We start from the raw sequence: 24,120 nt of genomic DNA on the forward strand, positions 1-24,120 counted from the left end.
ATTGGGCATTGATTAGAATCTTTCGCATATCCAAGTAAAGTGGAAATATATGTACCAGACTAGAATAGACTCAGAGGTCAGAGATCAGTACTCATCCTGCTTTCCCATAATCAGAGAGTGGTTAAGACAAGATATTGCTAAGGCTAGGAGAAGGTGTTAACTCTTGGGGAAAGAGTAAATATATTTCCATTTGGTAAATATATTTCCATTTCTGCTAAGCTTATATATGGAAGGGTTTCACATTGGGGATGGTTGATAGATTATTAATCCTCTCCCCCCTTCTCATCCTATTCCCTCCCTCCCTATCTTTATCTTTAGGGCTCAGTATTTGGATCTTTATAGTATTTTATTTATATCACCTAAGTTTTATATAGTTTTATCCTTTTTAATATTGTAAGCTGCCCAGAGTTACCCTGTGGTAAGATGGGTGGCCAATAAATTTTACAAACCAACCAACCAACCAACCAACCAACCTAAAAGACATAAAATTGCTACCCATTTCTGTGGGAGCATAATTGAGATAGAAGCTCAAGAAACAATAACCAGTGAAGGAAAATAACAGAAAGACTTAAAGACTTATTCTCCAGGTTTAACAAGGGATCGATGCAGTGGCTCAATAGATAGGATGCTGGACTTGTTGGCTGGGAAGCCATCAGCCCAGGTTCAAGACCCGAGCACCACACGATGGGTAAGCTCCCATCCTTACCCCAGTTCCTGCCAATTTAGCAGTTTGAAAGCATACAAATATGAGTAGATAAACAGTTACCACTTCAGTGGGAAATAACAGTGACATCATGCTGGCCTTATGACTGCGGAAATGTCTTCAGACTTCAGGTTCAATGGCCTTGAAACAGAGATGAGCACCACCCCCTTTAGTCAGCAACGACTAGCAGAGTAAAATCCGCAGGGACCCCTTTTACGTTTGACAAAGCAAAGTAGTACTATAAACCAGAGAAGCAGGCATCAACTCCCCTCCGCCCTGTGCGTGCCCACAGAGAGGGCCTCCTCAGGGTGCCTCCGGTCAGGGAATGTCGACTGGTGGCCCCCAGGGGGAGGGCCTTCTTTGTGGGTGCTCCGGCATTATGGAACCAACTGCCGGTTGAGCTCCGGATGGCATCGGACCTTTGCTCCTTCCGCCGCGGGTTGAAGACACACTTATTTGAATTAGCTGGTCTGGCCTGATGGGGAGTATTAGGGTTTTTTAATGGTTTTTTTTTACTATTTTATTGTCATTGTATTTTAATTGGGCATTTGTTTAATTTCTTTTTAATTTTTGTACTGTTATTTATATATGCCCTGTTAACCGCCCTGAGTCCTTCGGGAGAAGGGCAGTATAGAAATTGAATAAACCTAAACCTAAACCTAACTATTGTTACGATACGTTCTAAGATTCATAAATGCTGGTGATGACCTATAAAGCCCTACATGGCCTGGGTCCGGGATATCTGAGGGAACACCTGCTGCCGGCATCAAGTTCCCTTCGTCCTGTGCGCTCCCACAGGGAGGGCCTTCTCAGGGTGCCGCCAGCAAAAGATTGCCGGCGGGCAACACCCAGGGGGAGGGCATTCTCTGTGGGTGCACCTGCCCTGTGGAACCAGTTACCCGTAGAGCTTAGGACTGCCCCTGATTTTCATTCATTCCGCCGGGACCTGAAGACCTGGCTCTTTGAGCTTTCCAGCCAGGACTGAGGATTTTTTTATTTTATTTTTTAATTTTTTAACTTATTGTAATTGGGTTTTAACCAGAGATATAGGGATTTTAGATTTTAATCAAGGAAAATTTAATCTATTTTAATTGCTATTAATTTTTGTATTGTAATGTTGTTTTCATTGCCTTGTGAACCGCCCTGGGTCCTACGGGAGAAGGGCGGCATATAAGTTTAATAAATATAAATATAATATAATAAATACAGGCCAGGAAGCTGGATTATAGTTCTCTGTGCAAAAAGTCAGTATAGCCACCTGGGCAATGAAGATTCTCAGCCATCCAGGTTGAGTCCTGGCAATCAAACTTCTTTTCATTTTTTGGTTTGAAGCCTTCTGGGAAAAAATAAATAAATAAATAGCAAAAACACTAAAAAAAAATATGAACATATAGTTTTTTTATCAATAACTTAATGCAACATCAAAGCCTAACATTCTGACCATCAGCGTAGACATACATTTATTTTTCTGAAGTCTTTTTTCTTTTTCCTTTTCTTCCTGAAATGTTAGCCCAGTCTTAATCACTTACATAGATGCGTCAGGACATGTGAATCTCTGTGGTGCTGCATTAAGCTAACCACATGAAAGCTCTTTATTTTTATTTTTTCTCTAAGGTTGGACCTTGCTAGTTTTTTGGGGTTTTTTTTGAGGATGACAAGAAAAAGTAGCCAACACAAATAACAACCAAAGAATCTGAGACTCTGTTCTGAATAAATTCAGTGTGTGTGTGTGTGTGTATCCTGTCTTGTTATTACAATAATCCTTTTTTCCTTATATATTAGGGGTCTCCCTATATTCCTATTTATGAGTTTTCCTCTGTTCTTGAATACTAGTGCCTCGACAGCAAGTTTTGCAGTACGTTTAAAATTCCTGGCTGAGGAATTCTGGGAGTTGAAGTCCACAAGTCATAAAAGGGCCAAGTTTGAAGACCCCTGACCTATACCATTCCAGGCAAATGGCTGTCCAGTCTCTTCTTACTGATTAATTATTCTTGTGAGGAAATCTCCCCTTAATTCTGGGTTGGTTTTTTCATTGATTAGTTTCCAACCATTGCTTCTTGTCTTGCCTTCTGATTTTTTATTTTATTTTAATCCCATTTATATCCCGCCCTTCTCCGAAGACTCAGGGTGGCTTACAATCTAAGCACAAATCAAATGTGCTTAGCAATAGCCTGCATTCTATGTATATGCCTGCTTATTAGGGCTTTCACACACACACACCCCAAGCGGCATTATTACAAAGTCAGCTTAATTGCCCCCAACAATCTGGGTCCTCATTTTACCTACCTCGGAAGGATGGAAGGCTGAGTCAACCTTGAGCCTGGTGGGACTCGAACCTGCACTAATTGCAGGCAGCTGGTGTTACTTAAGGAGGCATTAGCCCACTGCTCCACCAAGGCTTTTGGTGATGCTTTGGAAAATAGGTTAATATCCTCTTTTTTGTGGAAATATTGGAGCACTGCTATGACGTCACCCTTAGTCCTTCCTGCAACCATTCTTCATGTTTTAACCTCTAGTCCCCTAATCATCTTTGTTGCTTTTCTCTGCAATCTTTCCAGAGTTTCTACATCTTTTTAATAATATGATGACCAAAACTAGGTATGATATTCTAAGTGTGGTCTTACTAAGGCTATATAAAGCATTATTATAAAGCTCATTCCCTTTACCTTACCGCTGTTACCCCCAGTGAGTAATAACACTTCACTGGGCCACCAACATCTCCAACATTAAAATGGAAACTGAACAATCCATAAAACAACAATCTTCCAAAAACACTGATAACATTGCTTATTGTAGTCCTTCCTTCCTTCCTTCCTTCCTTCCTTCCTTCCTTCCTTCCTTCCTTCCTTCCTTCCTTCCTTCCTTCCTCTTCCTCTTTTTGATTATATTGGTCTGTTTTCCTATCTGTAGATCTATACTCTCTCCCTTTCCCTCTCTCTCCCTCTCTTTCTCTCTACCTCTACCTCTATATTTCGCTATTTCTCATTTTCTCCTTATTTCAGGCTTCCTTTGTATTACACTAATATTCACCAAAAGTTGCAGCTCCATCCAAAATGTGTTTTTTTTTTCACAGATTGTTATCATGAAATAACAAAGTCCATGCCCATGGATGAAATTCCATGTGCTTTTAGGTTGCAAGCTAAAGGTCCAATAACACTTGCTTACAAATGTGTGTTAATTTGAACCCTTTTTCTTGCTGCTTTTATTTAATTTGCCACCCAGCTGTCTCCCATAAAAAGATATTTCTGTTTTTAGTTACAGATCTGTTCAGAAATAAAAACTCACCATAAATTCCCAACCATATGCCTATATTTTTTACTGGTTTTCTTTTGCTGACAATTTAAAAATAAGTTTATGTGCTCAGACATGCTTAAGTACATACACACATGTTATATATGCACACTTTGAGGAAAGAATAAATATACATTTTAGTATGCACCCATTCACAGGCATATGTATGTACACCTATTTGCGTAAGTCTGTTTGATACCCAGTTTTCAGCTGGAATACCATAGCTATAAATCAACATTTATTGATTTATTTCTGATTCAGAAAAAAACAAACCCAACCCTTTTATGGTCTCTACTGGGATGAGTGGATTTGTTTCATGTTTCAGTTTATTTCTTACTGATTTCTGTTGTTTTACTATGATAACTAAATAACAAAAGGAAAATATGTTTGCATATAATATGATTGATTACCAGTGTTGATAGAACCATATTAACTTCAATCTTAATTAGAATGAGAAAAGAGATGGAGAGACATTGAAACTTAGAGACATAAGGGAGGGTTTGGGGAACAGGGGGCTCAGAATTTAAGACTGAATTATTTATTTATATTTATTCATTTGAATCCCTCCTTTAGTATTTTTACAAATAACTCAAGGCTGCAAGTATATCCAATCCCCTTTCCTCTTCTTATTTTTCCTCCCAACAACAATCTTGTGAGGTGTGTTGGGCTGAGAGAGAGTGACTGGCCCAAATCACCCAGCCTTCATTCTTGCCTAAGGTGAGACTTGAACTCAAGGCCTCTCGCTTTCTAGCCTGATGCCGTAAGCGCTAGACCAAACTGGCTAAAGAGGAAAGTAGTGTCTATATGGCTAACTCCTTTATCATAGGAGGGAAAGGGCAATTCAAGTACTGATAGACAATACATAATTGAAAATCATTTGGCTGTTGTAGATATTCCTTGCCGGGTGCTATAAAATAGATTTTTTTTAGCCAACCCCCTGGGCCCTCAAATTTACAAGGAATAAAAAGGAATTCCCAACATAATGTATACAGGTAGTCCTCACCTTATGACCACAATTGAGCCCTAGTTTTCTGTTGCTAACTGAGACATTTGTTGAGTGAGTTTTGTCCCATTTTACAACTTGTCTTGCTTTCTTGCAGCTGTTAAGTTAGCGGCACGGTTGTTAAATGAATCTGGCTTCCCCATTGACTTTGCTTGTCAGAAGGTCTCAAAAGAGGATCACGTGACAACCCCCCCCTCAAAGATTTTGCAACCATCGTAAGTGTGAATCTATTGCCAAGCAGCTGAATTTTATCACATGATCATGGGGATGCTGTAAATGTTGTAAGTGTGAAAATTGGTCATGTCACTTTTTTTAAATGCCTTTGTAACTTTGAACACGGCACCACTAAATGAACTGTTGTGAGTCGAGGGTTAGCTGTAATCAAAAATAAACTTGTATAGATATGAGTTCTTGATTAATAGAATTTCTCGGGATAGACATGCAGGGGTCCAGACAAAATATCATTAATAAATTCAGCTTCTCTTTATGAGGGAAGGTTGCAAGCTGGATTCAAACATATTTCTTGGAATATTACCAACTAAAGATCCGCCCTTCTACACAGGACTGACTCATTTCATTATTAATGCTTGCAAGGCAGTAATTCAATCCATCTTTCATTTTACAATTCATAAGCAAATGCATAAAGAATGCATTGCTTGTGTTTGTTTCTAGCTTCTCATAATATATGGAGTTCTTCTGAGCAAGTTGCTCTTGTATCAAATCTCCATTTGATAGCATATTTGACTTCAATTTCCCATGTCATCATTTTTTTTCTTTTAATGTCCTTAATGTTAACATTTAAAATATGAATTTTGTTGATGTAAGGATTGTCCCTCCCCTCTTTTTCCTCTCTCTTTCTGTGTAACTTACATACACATATTTAGAGAAACATATTTTCCCCCTAGTCTTTATTTTTAGTTTTTCCTAAATTTCTTATTAAAAATGTGTTCTTTACCATAACTTTACTTTACCTTATCTTGATCAAGAAAGATGAAAAGACGTAAATTCTGTTCAGTGCTGTTTCTCTTGTTTCCGATGAGTCTGTTTGGCAGATCTAGCAAATAAATCTATGCTGAATTTCTTCCAGATGCTCTAAGAATATATGGAACTGATCCTTGCTTACTGGCTAGCAGACCCTAAATACATATTCCATTTTTTTAAAAAAATGGTCTGCACTTAACTGGCAGCTAATGGAAAATAGATATGGTACTGATCTCTTGATTGATTAATATAAATCAAAGATGCTTAAATTGCGACTCCACTTCTCTTGGAAAGAGAAAAATATAAAAACAGAAAGGCTAATCCTGTGAACTGTAATGAAAATATAGGCAAATAAAATTTAGCTTTGTTCTACTTAAATGTATTTTTTTTTTACTGTAGAGTCTACATGTTTTGGGGGAGTGTGTGCACACATACAAACACACAACCTAAATACTAATTGTGGTGCATAGTCTTCCAAAGATGAAGATTTCTGCTGAAAGCCACGTGCGCTGGTTGCAAAATTCAACCTGATGTGATTGGCTGTAATCCATCCAATTAAACATGTCATCAGTTTGAGTCACTTTATTGTCATAGCCAAGTCCAGCCCCCCATGAATTTCATAGTTTAGCCCCAATTTAGCTTTGAACGTTAATTGATTAGATTTTTGTATTAGAGGTAGCAGTAATAAACTCTTCTGTGTTTTGAACTCAATGAATGCTCCTGGTTATTTGTGCCTGACAGGAATGTTGGTAATGGATCTTGAAATGAAGATCTTTTCTAGGGGAAATTAGATATATCACAAGCTGTGTATTTGTTAAAATGAAAAGAATTCCTATGGTATTTAGTAGCACTCTACTTCCTTGTGACTTTGGTTAAGATCACATTGTTTCTCCTAAACTGGCCACCTTCCCATAACCTAGACTTTCTTTCAGCCATTATCTTAATTCTGTAGGAAGAGAGATGGAATTGTTGCTACCATTTGGACACCTAAGTAGCAGACACCATTGAGATGAAGACACATAGAAAGTAGAAAAGTATGAAGGGTGGGTTTAAGTATGTCCAGCAATTTCCCCCATTTCTGCTCTACTGCTCAGAAAAAATAGTTATAAGAAATAGTCCTCTGAGAAAAGGAATTTGCCCTTTGCTCGCCACCTCGATTTTTTCAGTTTGCTTCTCTCCAGAAAAACAGGGCTACTGTTTGGGTGCATCTGTAGATTAAAGCAGCTGAGGAAATCACAGTAGAATCACAAGGTGCCATAGTGTAATGTTTCAAGCTTGAGGAATAAGTACAATTAAGTGAACATGAAAGATTCTAGGCAATAGCAACCTTCTTTATCTCCTGTACCACTCCCTTTCAGACTGGTTGACTTGAGGTGGTTTTTGACAGACACATCTGTCACAAAGTGATGTCACCGGTCTATCTCTGACAAGCACTGTGGTTTCCTTTCCCTTTGAAGTTGTTTAACTGCTAGACGTTTCTCAAGAAGGCTGGGCAGTAAGATCTATCAAAGTGAAGAACTCACACCAAGTGTCTGAGCCCTTTTCAGAGAAGGGGACAGGATGAAGACCCAAAGAAGCTGAAGGTGCCTTTAGAACTTACACTTGAAAAATTTAAAAGACAATACAATAGCTCTCTTTGAAAAAGAAATCAAAGGACTGTCACATAAATGCTGGGGCAAATGTGCTCTTCACCGAATTAGAGAACAGCACCCAAAACCAACTGTTTTAAATCACAGGGAAAGATTTAAAAAAAAACAAAAAACCTTGCTTGACTAAGGAAATATTTCCTGACAGTAAGAACAATTCATCAATGGAACAACTTGCCTGGGTTTTTCAGCATTGGAGGGCTTGTTTGTTTGGTTATTCCCCCCCAAGACTAGTCTGGGCAGCCATTTGCCCAGGATGGTCTTCTGCTTTGAGCAGGGTTTGGGATTAGAGAATCTCCAAGCTCCTTTCCAGCCCTTTGATCCTATGATATCAAATCAATAGTTTTAGAAGGTCAATACCAAACACATCTTTTTAAGCTGGAAATCCAATAATTATAATAGATTCTTTTGGAAAAGAGCTGGTCTCAATTACTTTCAAGACGCAGGTTGAATCTGCTTTCATAAGTCAATGGTTTATTCCCCCCATACATTTATTTCAAGATGCAATAATATAGTCATAGGATAGGCTGCAAAAAAAATCATACATGGTAGCAAAGTGACACATAAAATTCTAATGTATTGCTTCAACTAATTCAGACATTTGTAACCTTGATCTGGTAGTCTTGTCCTATGAATATACAGCTGATTATTGAGGGGAGGCATGTGATGTAGTTCTATTTCTATGAAATGTGGCTTAAATTCACAAAGTTACCAAATAATGATCGTTGTGAAACTTTTTGCAGAAAAACCAATTAAAAATAAACCTGCAGCTTAATTAAACAATGACATCTAGTGGAAGTGTATCTTCGCTGTCAGGACATCTGCCTTATGGAACAGGATCTCCCAAGAGATCTGAATGCCCCCTACCCCATTGGAAACCTGGTTATTTTCCCAGGCTTGGGGTAGGGTAGTGGGTGAGACCCTGTAAATTCCTGTGCTGTTTTGTATGAGGTTTTTTTTTGGCTTTCTGGTTACACAATATTTCCTTTCTTATCTACCTTTATCATCTTTTTGGCTTTTTTACAAAAGCTCCCAGAGTCATTGAGAGTCAGAATTTCATGACATCTATGTAAAGATAAAAACAAACAAGCTGGAATCCCTGTAAAGAATTTAGCTTTATTTAATATTGCAAATTTGATGAAGCATATTGTTATCTTCTAAAGCTTATGTGAAAATAAAATATCTATGCCTTTAAAAAGGCCATAAGGTTCTTTACAGTTGAAACTAAGAAAGGCTGTTCTTATGTATAAATTGTGTGTATGTGTTGGCATACCAGTTTACTATCCTCTTGGAAACTATTTCAAGCAAGCTGCAAAGAACAATTGCAATAGAGACTAGATCTGAGTCATAGACATCCTTTCAACTACTCCATTCTTCAACAGTTTACAAGCCATCCATCATGGGGGATTTCCCCCCCTTATCTCCTGTTGTGCCAATAGTGCTAGTATGAAGAAAACTGTAAGCACCAGGATTTGGCATTTGTGGACACTTGTGAAGGTCTTACAATTCTTTTCTTGATGTTCCTTCTATTTATTATTTTTGTCCCATTTTCTTCCTGTGCAAGACAAACAACAGGAAACAGGAGAAGCTGCAGGTTCTATTCTTCTTGAAGAGTTAGTTGGTCACTAGAGAGAGATAATATAGACAGAAGAAGGAACAAGAGGGTAAAACTGCCCATTCAGGAATAGGAAGATATAGAGATGCTTGAAAAGCTGGAGTTTAGTCTCTTATTCTCTGTATCTATCTATTGCACTGAAACACGGCAAATCTCAACAGTACCTCCACTCAATTAACAGCTTTCCCCAATTTTAGGACACCCTTCAGATGGGTGGACTTCAGTTCCCAAAATGTTCAACAGTCAAGCTAATTTGGGAAAATTGTGGAGCTGAAGTTACCACGGCTGAGTAAGTTCTGAGGATCTAAAAGGTAAAGGTTTCCCTGTCCAGTGGTGTTCAACTCTAGGGCATGATGGTCATCTCTGTTTCTTGGCCAAGGGAGCCGGCATTGTTCAAAGGCACGTCTGTGGTCGTGTGGCCAGCATGACTATAACCAAAGGCACATGGAATGCTGTTACCTTCCCAACAAAGTGGTACCTATTTATCTACTCACATTTGCATGGTTTTGAACAGATAGATGGGCAGGAGCTGGGGCAGGAATGGTAGTTCACCCCATTGTGCAGCGTTTGGGTCTCAAATCAAGGCCGTCAGTTTTCCACTGACAAGCTCAGCATGTTTAACCATTGAGCCATTGTACCCCTGCTTTTTTTTGGGGGGGGGGGAAATATACATTAAGTCAAAACGATAGGAAAAAACAACATTGAATATTTTGGCATTTGTGAAATGAAATGAATGCCTGCAATTATTATTATTTTTTTCTCAACCTGCTAGCAACTACCAGAAAAAGCACTTGACTTGTAAATAGCTAGCCTTTGATTTCTTACAGAAATAATTTCTGAGGACTTGATAAATGAAATGAGGGGGGGGGAATACAAATCAAATACTTTTTTCAGATACCTGTTTTGAAAAGAAAGGAAGGTTACTGAAGAACGGTTTGCTAGTCTGAACTCTCCTTGAAAGGACAACATTGTTTTTAATAAGCTGCCTACAGAAACAAACTTCGAATTGCTTTTCGGCACTGCAATCTTGAGCGTTGCATTCGAGATAATCAGTGGCTTCCCTCTAAACATTCCTCAAGCATATTGTAATAAAGCTGTAGTGTCTTTCGAATGAGAAGGCTATATTTGTTGTTACCATCGAAAACTCTTTCAGTGAATGAGGTTCTGATGGCGGGAACCCACATTTTAAATAGGTCTTGAAAACTGGTGGCTACTGTGAACTTCTAAAGAAATACTGTTAAGGTGACTTGCAAGGAAGAGCAACAATTTGTAACACTTCTGTTGTTGTTGTTGTTGTTGTTGTTGCTCAGATCAGGGGGAAAAGAACTTTTGAAAATCCCCACATGGCCAGAGGTTTGTCTACTAGTTCACAGAAGAGAGCAGGGCACTCATGGTAAAATGCAGTCCCCAAAACGATGTGTTGGCTCCTATGATTCCGGTATTTAGGAAAATGACCAAAAAAAACACCACCCCCTTTTTTTTCATCAAGCTTTGAATTGTTTGTTCCACTGATGCTAATGATCCTGATTTTAATTTTTCCTTGATTTTAATTGCCCTGTTTTCATTCTTTGCTTTCATAATTTGCATCTGTAACTGCTTTTAGGCCCCCTTAAGTGCTATACATGCAGAAAAGGTTAGGTAGTAATGAATTATTTTTTTAAAAAAAGCAAACAAATAAAATAATACATTGGACCCATTCTTCCATGTCAGATGCCATCAGGACCCCTAATTCATTCAGCCTCTCTGTCTCTCTGTGTGTCTCTGTGTCTCTGTCTGTCTGTCTGTCTGTCTGTCTGTCTGTCTCTCTCTCTCATATTAACCTCTGTGTAGAAAGAGTGAAGGATCTTGGAACATCTAACCTTGAGAAAGGATGACTTAAGAGGGATGTGAGGACACTCTCCAATTACCCTGAAAGTCCGGTCGCATAGAACGAGATCTCTACTTCTTCTCTCATTCTAAAGTGCAAGATATGGACCAAATTATAGGAAGGCAGATTCCAATGGAAGTTTAGAAAAACACTCCCAAAGGTGAAGGACAGACAGTTTGGCAGGGGAATCACTGATCCATAGAAAGGGAAAGGTCACATTTTCTGGATTTGTTCAAGTGGGTGCCAAACATGCATCTCTTGGGGATGTTTTAATTTGAATTCCCTTCATTGAGATGAGGCTAGACCCAATGTCTTCTTCCAGTCCTGTCATTCTGTCACTATACCAACCTTGCCGGTTAAGAAATTCCAGCTGCAGGGCTCCAGGAGAACAGTGTTATTCTACCATGGCTCCCTTCATCTGGAACATTGTGACCCCTGAGGTGAGATCCCTGCCCACCCATTTGGATGCTGGGAAATATTCAACCTGTCAGGGAGGAAGGAGATAGTGCAGGGCAAGTCTGGAGACACTGCCCAACCATAAAAGGCCCAGCTGACTCCAGACTCACCCTGCATTTCCCTGTCCTGCACAGAAATGACACTCTCTGAATTTCTTGGAGCCTTTTCTAATTGTTCTCAGGGAACAGCCGCCAGACTGGGGAGATTCCTGCAGTCTCGGCAGAACTTAATAAAGTAGTTAGCTTAAACTCTTCATATGTGAATCTGGTTGTTCATGCCTGACAATAGAGGCCTGAAAACCTGGCTCTGCCAATTGGCCTGGGGTCCTGATGGGGGCGTGTCATCCTGGAGGTGTTAATGGTGCATCAGTCAGTGTTAGGGTTAATACTATTTCATTGTGTTGCTTTTATTTGATTGTAAGCCCCCTAATGGTCTCTCTAGCTTAGATGGGTGGCATATAAATTTAATAAATAAATATTTTGCCATTTCAACTTTGACAAAGTGAACCGGGTACTGAAAGCTTCTGCTTTCCAAAGAAGTCACAAAGCTAATATAGAAATGCTTTCCATCAGTCCTTTTTGGATCCAAGCAGGGGGGAATCTGTTCAACTTTACAATAAGAAAGCTTTCTAGCATCTGTTCTCTCCCCACCCCTGAGTTTTTTTGTAATCCTCCAGCTCTAATTAATTGACACTGTATTGTGCTAGTACTCCTTTCTTGTGCTACTTGTTTAGAATACGGTTATTCTCAAGGCAGCATGGCAGGCATATCTACAGGTCATGGCTATTAAAGGAAGTTAACTTCCATCATTAGCTGCAGTGTGCAGGTCAGCCTCCATGCATTTAAAAATGTTAGTCCCACCAGGAGTTCTGGTGCCACAGTCATAAATAGGTCAAGTGAAATGTCACTGATATGTAAGCATAAGAGAAAGTGAGGAATAATGGCACAACGCTATTGAATGAAGTTGCTAATGACTGGACCCTGTTGTTTTCCTGTTCCACTGAATTTGCAATCATGGAAGGATGTGTCCCTTGGCCTTGGCTCACAATTTTGTGTGTTTGTGTGTGTGTGTGTGTGTGTGTGTGTGTGTGTGTGTTTATGTGTGTGTGCATGAATCGAAATAGCACTAAAAAAACATGATACAAATTAAAGTAGCTAATCTTTCAAAGGGTCTTTAAAAACCAAACTGCTTTGGACAGCCTTCCTGCAATTTGATTTGATCTGATGTTGTCATCATTTTAATCTGTCTTCTTTGCATATAGTTGCAGTGGGGTTTTTTTTTTAATTCTATATATTTTATATTGTATGTTTCAACATAAGTTGCCCAAAGTTCTTTTGGTTGATGCAATGTGGAAATATGTTAAATAAGTAAATAAACATTATATCTAGGCAAATAACAGAAAAGAGGTTAAGTTGAATGTACTGTATCTAAACCCACACCCTTCTAGCACTGACGATATTATCTACTTGGGTAATGAAACATTTGCAAGAAAATAACCAAGCTCAGAAAGCACCAAGGACTCCATAGTTCAATCCTGAATTACAAATATTTACTTCTATTGAAGCCAGTGTCTACGATCTTTTTTATTATTATTATTCTACCCTTTGAATGTATGAACCCTAAACTTTATGTTTAGTGCAAGAGGGACAAAAATGCAAGAGGGACAAACATTTTCAAAATATTTCATTTCATGCACCTGGTAATTAAACTGAAGAAAGAATGGAATAGAATGGTCCTTTATTTCAGTCATTATCCAGCAAAATTTACGTTCAGTGCTAAAGTTAAAGCTATTTCATTATGCCAGGCTTGCCACGGTTAAAAAAAAAAGGGATAATCTATTCAGGTATATTCTCAGGTCATCATAATGCAAACAATGTGTATACTTTAAATTGATTTGTGCTGGTGCAGTTATCCAATTATTAATTATGCTGGGATACACACAAACTCACCATTTAAATAGGGTCATTGTGAATAAACATGTTTTTTGTTATGGAAATTGTCTTGGACTACAAGTGAATCTTTCTGCAAAACTCAAATCTCTCCGCCACTTTTCAGAAAATAAAATGTTTGTAGATATAGCTAGGCTGGGGAGACTTAAATAACCAGCATTATCATTTCTCTTGCCCATTGGGTGGGAAAGAGATCTTGGCATATTTTGTTACTATTAAATGCTTCTGATGCTCAAGTAGAAACTCAAACGTATGATAAATGCCCTCTACTAAAAGCTATAGCTGAATAGTTTCAGGATAATTATCTTACTATTTTTTGCCCTTCTTGTTTTAATGGCATACTTCATTCTACAGCTGCCAGATAGTAAGAGGAAATGACCAGCCTATTATTGTAGGATGAAGATCATTCTGACCTGTCCAGGAATTTATTAAGATTTACATGATCGATTCTATACTTGAATAACTTTCCAAGAAACCTATTCCTTGTGCTTCTTTAAGGGTTGGGTGGTTGCCGATTTGTTGCTGTTGTGCACCCTGGCTCCCTAACAGTATGTATCGTTGGTTGGCTCTCAAAGAATTTTTGATTTTTGATTTTTGCAGTGAAAATAGGGAGTCACTCAAAAGCCTTGACTTTGATATCATCCAAGTTCAGGTTGAGTAAACACTTGAAGCTCATAGACCATTATATTAAAAAGTTGTTAAGAGAGGAGCTGCTGAATGGGATGATATTTTATACAGTAGGAGCAGGATTTTGTTTTATTTCTGTTTTTATAGATGACTTCCTTCCTTCCTTCCTTCCTTCCTTCCTTCCTTCCTTCCTTCCTTCCTTCCTTCCTTCCTTCCTTCCTTCCTTCCTTCCAGATTTGTACTATAATTTCTTTGGTGTTGAAAGAATACAATGGCACCCTTCAGGTAGTAAAGTCAGGACCTACTAATGAACATCTAGAAACTACGGCTGTAAAAAAAAAGGCTATTTATAATCATGAGTGGCTCACCACAATCATATTAGACAAACAGACATGTCTGTCTGGATTTTAAGGCTGAAAGAACTGAGGTTTTCCCTAAGTGATGCAAAACAAGCACAACTGTTTGATCAGCTAACAGAAAATTCATCTCCTTTAAAATGTGTGCCAGCTACTTTCACCTGCAAAGCTACAGAGAGAGTGTTCAAACTGTTTTGTAGCTCTTGATAATCACAGAGAGATTATTAATGATGGAAGGATGCTTGGTAAATGCTAATGAACTTTCTGCCTAACCAGTACAAAATAACGGCTCTCCCATGCTTCTCAAAACTCATAAACAGGAAGTTGCTTCTGCCGGATTTGGTATAAGAAGCTGTAGGTGGCTCGCTCTCTGAAATGCCCCCTTCTGCTGCACCAAATGGGCACATCTGATTCTCATCAATTGTAGAGCAAATAAAAAATCCATACCACTGTTTCCAATGTAGACCAGATTATAAACCAGCTAGGGAGGGCAACGTCTGTCAATTTTTTCTCAAATGCTTCTCTGTCAGATTCATTTTTTTCCCCTCTGTGTCTCATTAGAACCAAAATATGTCAAAATTTATTTTTTTTAAAAAAAAAACCTCTTGCCGTAAAAATATGTATCAAATAATAACTAACGCCTCCTTTGAGCATTACTTTAATACATACATATAATCCTTGAAAAAATGGTGGTTCCCTCCTTACAGGCTGATGATCTAAAGAGCTTAACACAAAAGGGCAAAAATGATGGAGAAGAAAGAGGAACAGCTCTGCTACTCATGTCCTTTTGGCCACGTTGACACAAAATTCACAGTTGTGACCTTACGTGGGAAATCCCACTTTGCAAACACAAATAAATAAGTCATGGTATTTGCATTACGGTACTCATTTAATCACACTTTTCAGGGACATTAAAATCAAGCCACTCAAAAGGCCAGAGTCTAACTTTTATATCATCATCATCATCATCATTTTTGTGCCCCGTTTAAGGTTCACAGGCAATCTTAGAAAACAATAATGCTAAATAGAAGTAGCCCACAGTTCTCTGCTTATCCTTCCCTCTCAAAAGGAAAAGTAAATAAATTAAGAATGGATAGAAGACAACGTCCTAGAGGACATCAAAGAATTGCAAAATCAACCTATTAATTCACCTTCATGGCAGTCTCTTTTTTTTAACTAGCCAGACCCACCGTGCCATAAATTTTGTGAATCAGGAAGTATCCTGCCATAGTAGCAATCTATGAAGTCATCTGTGTCATGGATGAAGGCAACTATACTGTGTCCCAGGATAATGTTGCAGAATCCAATATGTGTCGATCATTTTGGTGAGACAGAAGTTCACTGAGGATGGGTTTCAGCATGAGTCAGAAAGCTCAGAAGACTAAACCTCTGGTCCCAGTGACTGATCCAGATTGGATCCTGCATCATCTGTGTCAGTTTCAAGATTTAAGGTGCTGGTACTTACCTTTAAAGCCCTACATGGCTTAGGCCTGAGATATTTGCAGGACCGTCTGCTGCCGGGAACGATCTCCCATCACCCAGTACGCTCACATAGAGAGGGCGTCCTCAGGGTGCCGTCGGCTAGACAATGTCGGCTGGTGACCCCCAGGGGGAGGGCCTTCTCTGTGGGAGCGCCAGCCCTATGGAACCAACTTCCCCTTGAGCTCCGGATGGCCCCGGATCTCCGGTCCTTTCACCGCGGCGTTAAAACACTTCTTTTCCATCAGGCTGACCTGGACTGACGACAGGGATTTTAAAATGTTTTTTAATTTTTAACTTCAATTTTAATTTATTCTATTGGGGCCGTTAATTTAATTCTTTTTAACTTTTGTATCTTTGTATTTTATTGTTGTTAGCCGCCCTGAGTCCTTCGGGAGATAGGGCCGCATATAAGTCCCAATAATAAATAAATAAATAAATAAATAAATAAATAAATAAATAAATAAATAAATAAATAAATAAATAAATAAATAAATGGTAGATCAGACTGAGAAATTAACTTCACACCAATACCAAAACTACCTCCTCCTCCTCCTCCTCCTTCTCCTCCTCCTCCTCCTCCTCCTCCTCCTCCTCCTCCTCCTCCTCCTTCTCCTCCTCCTCCTCCTCCTCCTCCTCCTCCTCCTCCTCCTCCTCCTCCTCCTCCTCCTCCTCCTTTAGTGAATTAGGGAGGTGTCTACCTGAACTGCTTTTGAATGCTATTGTTTTGTTCCAATCATCAGAATTTCTGATGGTCTGCCATCTTGCATATTTTCATCAAGGTCATCTTCCTCCCTCTCTACAATCTGCAACATGATTTCCAAATTCCAAATATGCCTAGGGCCTCCCAAATTTTGACTAAGCCATAATTCTAGTGCTATATCTTAATGTAGCTACCTCGTTTAAGTTTCTTCTCTCAAATCTAAGCTCCTTTTGCTCTACCCTTAGGGATATAGAATAAGCATCATAGAAACATAAAAGCTCTTAATAGAGCAATTACCACAAGAAGCACTTGAGTGAGAACATTTAACATTTTTGCTCATTCATCTATTGTAGATAAGTGGCACACTTCAGATGTTTTTGTTGAAACATTTAATTTTAAAAATCTCAACATGCTGTTGACATATACACTTCCACCACCACCACCACCAGAGCTACCTGAAATATTGGGATCATTAAACTGTGGATATGTAACCAGCTTTGTTTTAAGCTGTAGATCATTCAGGTTTTTTTTAAAAAAGAACCTTAATCTCAGTTACCAGCACCAATACTGATCCTAGTGACATTACTCCTTGTTGGAGCAGTGGGCTAATGCCTCCTTAAGTAACACCAGCTGCCTGCAATTAGTGCAGGTTCGAGTCCTACCAGGCTCAAGGTTGACTCAGCCTTCCATCCTTCCCAGGTAGGTAAAATGAGGACCCAGATTGTTGGGGGCAATTAAGCTGACTTTGTAATAATGCCGCTTGGGGTGTGTGTGTGAAAGCCCTAATAAGCAGGCATATACCTAGAATGAAGGCTACTGCTAAGCTTGTAAGCCGCCCTGAGTCTTCGGAGAAGGGCGGGATATAAATGGAATTAAAATAAATAAAATAAAAAATAAAAATAAAAAAATACTCAAGTTATTTTGAGAAAGAGGTCCTTTAAAAAAGCATTGCAAATGTCTCTGCTTTGTGTGTGTTTCTCTGTATCTGTCTGTGGGTCCGTGTCTATGTGTGTCCATATGTACGTGCATGCATTCAATAGCAATAGCACTTCGGCTTATATACAGTGCTGCTTCATAGTCCTTTACAGCCCTCTCTAAGCAGTTACAGCATCTTGCCCGTAACAGTCTGGGTTCTCATTTTACTGGCCTTGGAAGGATGGAAGGCTGAGTCAACCTTGAGCCAGTCAGGATCAAAAGAATTGAATTCCTGGCAGTGTGAGCTCTTCAGATCATCGACAGTTCCTTGTGATTGCTTGGGCAAGTCCCTGTGTTTTTCTTAGCAAGGTTTTGGAAATGGTTTGCTTTCTTCCTAGGGCTGAAAGAGAATGACTGGTCCAAGGTCGCCAAGTTGACTTTATGCCTAAGGCAGCACTAGAACTCAGAGTCTCCCAGTTTCTAGCTTGATGCCTTAAACCAGGGGTCTTCAAACTTGGCCCTTTTATGACTTGTGGACTTCAGCTCCCAGAATTCCTCAGCCAGCATGTCTGGCTGAGGAATTCTGGGAGTTGAAGTCCACAAGTCATAAAAGGGCCAAGTTTGAGGACCCCGGCCTTAAACGCTACACCAAAATGGCTCGGTCTATGACTTTTCCTTGGAAGATAAAATAAACTGGGAATTGTCAATAATTGCCCTGTTACCATATAAGGAACAGCAATGCCAGAATGAATCGTTCATGAAACTTGTTTAGTAATGATGTTGCGTGCTGAAACTGAAGGGGGAAAAATTGGTCTGATTGTATTGTCTTTGAGCTATTCTGACAAAACATTTGCTTGGATGTGAAACGATAGTAATCATTCAGCAATTTAGCCCATGGGTGCAAAATGTTATTTCAGAATCTGACTTCTGCTGAAACTAATGCTCAATTCCTTTCAACTCTGGTAAAATCAAGCTTCTGTGCCCACGAACATTTGTTCCTACGCCACCTGCAACAGAACATTTCTTACTGGCACTATTTCAAAGTTAAATAGGAAATAAGTAGCACTGAAAACCAATGATAGACCTCTTGGTGTTTTGCAAAGGTTCAGTGATGGTTTCTGATCCATCTTTTCAACCACAGGAAATGATCATAATACCTCCCATTTAATTAGTTATTTCATTATTTCAATAAAACAAAAAGTAAGAGGAAGCCAAAGATTATGAGCTTGTTCCTCTAAGATAATAATCTACATACTTCAGATGTCCATGCATTTTAATAGTCGTTTGGAATGAAACTGAACTGACTCTGATTCAACAATTCAGCCCACATTGTTCCAAAGATCTGAAACAGATCTTTCTCATAGTAGATATACAGATATTATATATATATATATATATATATATATATATATATATATATATATATATATATATATATATATATATATATATATATATATATATATATATATTATATTATATAAAATGTGTGATCAGGTTCCCAAGCCTCTGATGATTCAACAAAATAAATGGATCTATCTTGATTATGGTCTGTGGCCCCCAGTTGTGTTCTTCTCTGTGCAAAATATATAATACATGTTGTCTCATTCATGTTTTTTGCATGAATGCAGGATCAGACTGCATTGGAATGGATCCACCCTGACACTTCTACGGATATACCATACATGGAATTTGTATATGAAGTATGCATCATGTACATCCATATTTGATTAGCACAAAAAAACCCATAGATGCTATATTTTCCACTGAAGGTGCTTATAGATCTCACTCAAATAACTCCAAGGACTCAGTGCATCCACTAGATGCAAACAGACAGTTCCTCACAAATTCAACTTGATGGCCAGTTCTTTCCAATCCCTATATAGGGCAATCAGATTTAATCAGAAGAGTTGAAATAACAGACCTCCAAAGAGTTTTTTCTCCATATTATGAGGTTTCATCTCCATTTATTCACTTTAGTTCAGACCAAGCCAGTTTTTGCTCTGTTTGAAAAAGCTTATTTTCTTCCTAGGCTACATTCATTTTATTTCCTTCACTGTGTCAGATTTCTATGTGGTATTCACAAGGGGAAAGCAAGCATCCGAGGCAGAATCAATCTTTCAAAGCCATTATATTCCAGTGGATTTAAAAATTATGCAAAACAAGTTTCTCCCAGCTTCTAATTTAGACTTATGCTCCTAACATGCAAATCCTCAGTAGAAATGTATGAATACATAGGCAGCCTATTCAACTGTAGTGAATACTTCCAACACTGATAGGAGTTAATTTACTTAATACCTCACCTGGGATGGCCTAACTTCTTTTCCTAACCCTAACTTTGCCCTTAAAATAAGATTCATTACATGACATCAAGTAACTTCAAGGTTGTACTTTTTTCTTTCTAGCTAAGGCAACCTGATCAACCAAGGACTCAATATGGCGGTTTTCAATCCCACCAAGATTTCAGCAAAAAATATTTTTAAATTGAACCACCTCATTTGGAAACATCTCATATATCAAGACACATTCAAATATCACGGGCATATTTATTAATTTATTTTAATTGGGGTTTTACTTATACAGGGATAAATTTAATCTTTTTTAAACTTGGTTTTTTAACTTTTGTATTTTTGGTTTTTAATTACCCTGTAAACCGCCTTGAGTCCTCCGGGAAAGGGCGGTATATAAATGTAATAAAATAAATCAATAAATAAATATGGAGAAGAATTTTTGGTGCATGGAAACGTTAGCATTACTGTATTTGAAAATCTTCAGCTCATGCAACACACATTCTATGCAGGCAGTCCTTGACTCACAACCACAACTGAGCCCAAACATTATTCTGCTAAGTGAGAAATTTGTTTAGTGAGTTTTATGACTTTTCCAGCCACAGTTGTTAAGTGAATCACTGCAGTTGTGAAGTTAGTAAGACGGTTGTTAAGTGAACCTGGTTTCCCCATTGACTTTGCTTGTCAGAAGGTCGCAAAAGAGGATCACCTGAGCCTGGGACACTGCAACCTTCTAAATAGATGCCCGTTGCCAAGCATCCGGATGTAAATCACGTGATCATGTGAATGCTGCAATGGTCGTAAGTGTGAAAAATGGTCAAAGGTCACTTTTTCCAGTGCCGTTGCAACTTCAAATGGTCACTAAGAAAACTGTGGCAAGTCGAGATCTACTTGTATTTTGCACAGAGAAGAACATGGTTGTAAAGTTGTCTGTAGACCATAAGCAAGATAGATCCATGTATTTTGTTGGATCATCAGAGGCTTAGGAACCTGAGCACCCAGTGCCAAATATTGCAAGCACTGGCTCATGCATCTTTAGATCCAACATGACAACTTCTCCCACTATTACATCTACAACTTCTAGGTTTCATTGTCCATGAGGCGAGAAAAATTGTACTCTCTATGCATCTGCTACCCACTGGAAAAAGCTTTTACTGATCCAAATGTTTAGACCTATTCTTCCAGCATTTCGTGGTAGTCTGGAGAGAGCAGCAAAGAGATCTCAGTGGTGAAAGGCATACTTTAGAGACAAATTACAATTTCTCAGAGCCTGGAATCCAACAAACTGCTGTCAGATAAGATAATATAGACCCAGATAAGAGGTTAGAGATATTTGGGGGAGGGGACATCCTAACAGGAGGGAAAGGATAAAAGTGGCATGGCGCCAAGACAGTGAAAGCTCTGGCCCTTTTCTATATGCTACAGGCAGATTCAGAAGGCATGGAACATGAACGACAATAATGCAACACAGTTTTCATTAAAACCCACCCCCAGGACACGGTGTGTCTTGCAGATGCCTGTGCAAAAAGCAGGAAACTGTATGACCAGGTTTATGACATATGGAATATTGACAGCAAGTTTAGAAACATGTCACAAGTAGCTGCTTGAAAGTAGGTTTCCTATGTGCAAGATGATTCATAGAACTGTCAACTGTTAAACGCACAAAACAACAACAACAATAACAAAAATACACACAAATTGAAATCCCAGTCTTTTTTCCCTCTCTTCTGGGCAATCCACATTTTTTACAAAGCATGCTGCTTTTCAACCACACATGCCTTTATTTCCTAAGAATGCCCAGCAGTCCCACCTGAGGCCAAAGCACATTCTTTTAACACAAGGAATGCCAGGCTCTGGCAGTCTGGTTTGAAGTATCCCTGCTTCCCATTTTAATTTGTTTCTTTTTTAATTAAAAGAGTATGAAAAGAATCAGGTGGCCTGGCTGTAGCCAAAGAATGTATCTACAAGCACACTAGTATCCATGTGGACCAACGGCCAAGCCTTCATCTAGATGGACCAGCCTGGCCAGTCTAGCCAGCCGTTCAACTCTACCTTGCCAATTTGAAGTCTGTCACGGAGAAAAAAGCAAGATCTAAATAAAACTAGCTAAGAAGTGTGTTTTGCCTCTACAAAATGCTGTATAAAATAAACAGGAGGAAGAATAACATGGCTTATGGACACCACGTTGTAGCATCAAAGTTGTTTCCTGGACAGGCAAAAAGCCACCAGCCAATTTTTCCACGTAGCAGCCTATTAGGCATTGGCCTAGAGCATTTCATCTGAACAAGAGGGAGGGAAATTGGCCTCATTGTTAACATAATCTCTGGCCTTTCCCCAAACAGAAGGTGTGTGGTGCACTGTGCTGCATTTTTATCTACTCTACAGAAAAGAAAAGAAATCCAGAGAAGCCAATTTTTTTGCACTGAATAGATGGGTTTTTCCCCCTCCCCTATTGCAATGGATCACAGCAGATTCAATGGAAATGTCAATCCCAAGGGAACAAGCTTAGTGCCTTATTCATGTAATAGACCAGCTCTTTATTATCTATTATTCATTTGCAAGGTGAAATTGGAGGAGAGAAAGAATGTGCCAGACCCTGTGTTCAACCCTGGTATTTAGCAGAGGAAGAGAAGAGTTTAAAGCAAGCTCAGATGAACAAATGAGGTGCGAGCTGCCTGCGCATCAGAGCTCTCATTGGATAACCGCTTGACATAATATGGGTTGTCCTCAGAGGATCAGTTAAGTGAGGATAGATTAAAGTTTTATTAGTCTCTTCTCAACACAGTGTGTTCATCAAAAATGCAATATATGATTTTTAAAAATCCCATTCGTAGCATAGCAGGAACGTAACAGCTGCTTGCATAGGGACACATAGCTCCTGTCTTTTTAAAAAAAACTATCATGGATATAGGTAAATGGGCCCAGTAGGTTCATTCCATTCATATTTCTGTTTTAGTAGCATATTTCAAATCTGGAATACTTTTTCTGAGAATTAAAAGAAAGGGGGGGGGGAATTCCCAGGATTGATACTGGCAATTACAATTCTGCTTCCTTTTCAAAAGGTACTCAGTTTAAAATTTAATGACAAGGACTAGAGGTGACATGATAGCAATGTTCCAATATCTAAAGGACTGCTATAAAGAAGACACCTATTCTCCAAAGCCCCTGAAGGCAGGACAAGAAGCAACATAGATGGAAACTAACCAAGGAGAGAAGCAACCTAGAACTAAGGAGAAATTCCCTGACAGTTAGAACAATTAATCAATGGAATGACTTGCCTCCAGAAGTTATGGATGCTCCAACTCTGGAAGTTTTTAAGAAGAGACCGGACAGCCATTTGTCTGAAATGGTATAGGGTTTCCTGCCTGAGCAGGGGATTGGACTAGATGACCTCCAAGGTCCCTTCCAACTCTGTTATTCTGTTATCTCTTAAGAGAGCTTAAGATCTCTTCCAGAACTTTAAACAATAACTTTTAACAAACTCACCCTGTTGCTAGGAAAGGAAGAACCTTTCACTAGACTTCTTGAACTGACTGCATAACTTTGCATCACATGGTCCTTCCAGGAAATGTAGAGAAGAAGCTTCTAGTGTGCAAAAAAAAATACTGCTGTAAAAACTCTAAATGTTCTAAACGTTAAATCGAAGTTACTCTTTGAACATCATTTATATCATCTTCCTAAACTTTTTTTTCCCCTGTAGAACAGCTAGTTATAGTATTGTAGTCCAACAGGGTCTCTGTTTTTTCTCTACTGTGTCGGACAGTGGCTATCATGTTGGTTCAAGAAAAAGAAGGAACCAAAATGTCATTAAGCAGAAGAGCACCAACAAACACTTTTCATAATCTGGTTATCAGTTGCCTGTGTTCCATATCTCAGAATATAAAATCAGTTCAATTGACAAGTGTTTGAGCGTAAAGATCTTCCAGCAATCCAGTGCTCTGTAATTTTATAATGGGCAATAAAACAGTGATAATGGAAATGAATGAAGTTCAATGAGTTCAAAACCTATTTTATGTTATTTATTTGATTTTTTTAGTGCATTGTAATCTCATGAGCCTCAGAGGCTAGAGCAAGACAGTAAAAGCAACAGAATTAAAACAACACATAATCCAAATGGCAAAAATAAAAGTGAACTAGGAGAGGCGAGATAATAAGAACAACTCAAAGAGCTGTAATGCTGCTGAAAGTTTCTTTTTAAAAGCTCAGTTTTTAATAACTTCTTAAAAGCTACCAGGAGGAAG

This window comes from Vipera ursinii, assembly GCF_947247035.1.
Source record: "Vipera ursinii genome assembly, chromosome: 10".
Taxonomy (NCBI): Eukaryota; Metazoa; Chordata; class Lepidosauria; order Squamata; family Viperidae; genus Vipera; species Vipera ursinii.